General features: G+C 55.5%; 1 protein-coding gene across 1 annotated transcript in view; it reads left to right on the top strand.

Annotated features, from left to right (window-relative positions):
- LOC113960781 (maestro heat-like repeat-containing protein family member 1) overlaps positions 1 to 1,505 on the top strand; it is an 8,210-nt gene that overhangs the window by 873 nt on the left and 5,832 nt on the right. The window contains exon 2 of the mRNA XM_027670533.1: positions 1,124 to 1,176. The gene's annotated coding sequence lies outside the window, so the exon portion shown is untranslated. The remainder of the gene's footprint in view (positions 1 to 1,123; positions 1,177 to 1,505) is intronic.

Genomic DNA, 1,505 nt, shown 5'->3' with positions numbered 1-1,505 from the left:
AGAATCCCAGAATCCTGTTTTAATTGGGAATTTAATCACCCTGGTGCCACTAATTCCAACCAGGGGGGTCAGTCCTGATGGATCAGGTGTTTGACAAGGAGAATTTGAGGATTGGTTTGTCCCTGCTGTGGAATGGATGGAAACTGGAATCACCCTGGGATGGGTTGGGATGGGAGGGACCTTCCAGGTCAGGGAGGAACTTGGTGATGGTTCAGGTCCCTTCCAACCCCATTCCATGACTCCAGGATCATCCATTCCCACCCCCTCCCACCATCCCAGGGTGCTCCAACCTGACCTTGGACACTCCCAGGGATGGAGCAGCCACAGCTCCTCTGGGAATTCCATCCCAGCCCCTCCCCACCCTCCCAGCCAGGAATTCCTTCCCAATATCCCATCTAACCCTGGGAAGCCATTCCCTGTGTCCCGTGACCAGGAACATCCCAAGGAAGGGCCAAGTGTGAGCTCAGAGGGTGGAAAAGGATTCCCAGGTCTGGAATCCTAAACCCTGATTCAAGCATCCCAAATTTCCAGAGGGCTATTCCTTGATTCCCTCCTCCTTCCTTAAATCCCATTGGCTGAGCTGCAGGAATTGGGGTGGGATTGCAGGAGTTTGGGGTGGGATTGCAAGAATTGGGGTGGGATTGCAGGAGTTTGGGGTGGGATTGCAGGAATTGGGGTGGGATTGCAGGAATTGGGGTGGGATTGCAGGAATTGGGGTGGGATTGCAGGAATTGGGGTGGGATTGCAGGAGTGACATCCATTCCCACCCCTGCCATGGGCTGGGACACCTCCCACCATCCCAGGGTGCTCCAGCCTGGCCTTGGACACTCCCAGGGATCCAGGGGCAGCCACAGCTTCTCTGGGAATTCCATCCCAGCCCCTCCCCACCCTCCCAGCCAGGAATCCCTTCCCAATATCCCACCTAACCCTGGGAAGCCATTCCCTGTGTGCTGTCCCTCCATCCCTTGTCCCCAGTCCCTCTCCAGCTCTCCTGGAGCCCCTTCAGGCCCTGGAATGTGCTCCAAGGTCTCCCTGGATCCTTCCCTTCTCTGGGTGAACATTCCCAGCTTTTCCAGCCTCTGGCTGACCAGTGTAACCAGTATCCAACTGTTCTTTCTCCTAGAGAACACGGAGAAGTCCCTTTCCCAGCAGGAATGGGAGGAGAAGCTGCTGCAGGTGAGGGATCCCTGTGCTGGGAGGGCAGGGGGGGGGGGCAGGAATTTCCCTGGATTTTGGCTCTGGAAAAAAGAGATTCGGGTCAGCACGGGGCGGGAATGTGCAATTCCTGATGGGAAAGTTAAAACCAGGAGTCCCAGGAGCTTCTCCTGCTCAACTGGGGAGAGAATCCAAAGGTTCAGCAGCTTTTCCAAGGGATCCAGGGTGAGAATCCAAGAATCCAGGATGAGAATCCAAGAGATCCAGGGAGAGAATCCAAGGGATCCAGGGTGAGAATCCAATGGATCCAGGGTGAGAATCCAAAGGTGCAGCAGCTTTCCAAGGGATCC

This window comes from Neopelma chrysocephalum, unplaced genomic scaffold, assembly GCF_003984885.1.
Source record: "Neopelma chrysocephalum unplaced genomic scaffold, ASM398488v2 Primary Assembly neopelma1_96883, whole genome shotgun sequence".
Classification (NCBI taxonomy): Eukaryota; Metazoa; Chordata; class Aves; order Passeriformes; family Pipridae; genus Neopelma; species Neopelma chrysocephalum.
Note: the sequence above shows the minus strand (reverse complement) of the source record. Positions and strands in the feature narration are given on the sequence as shown.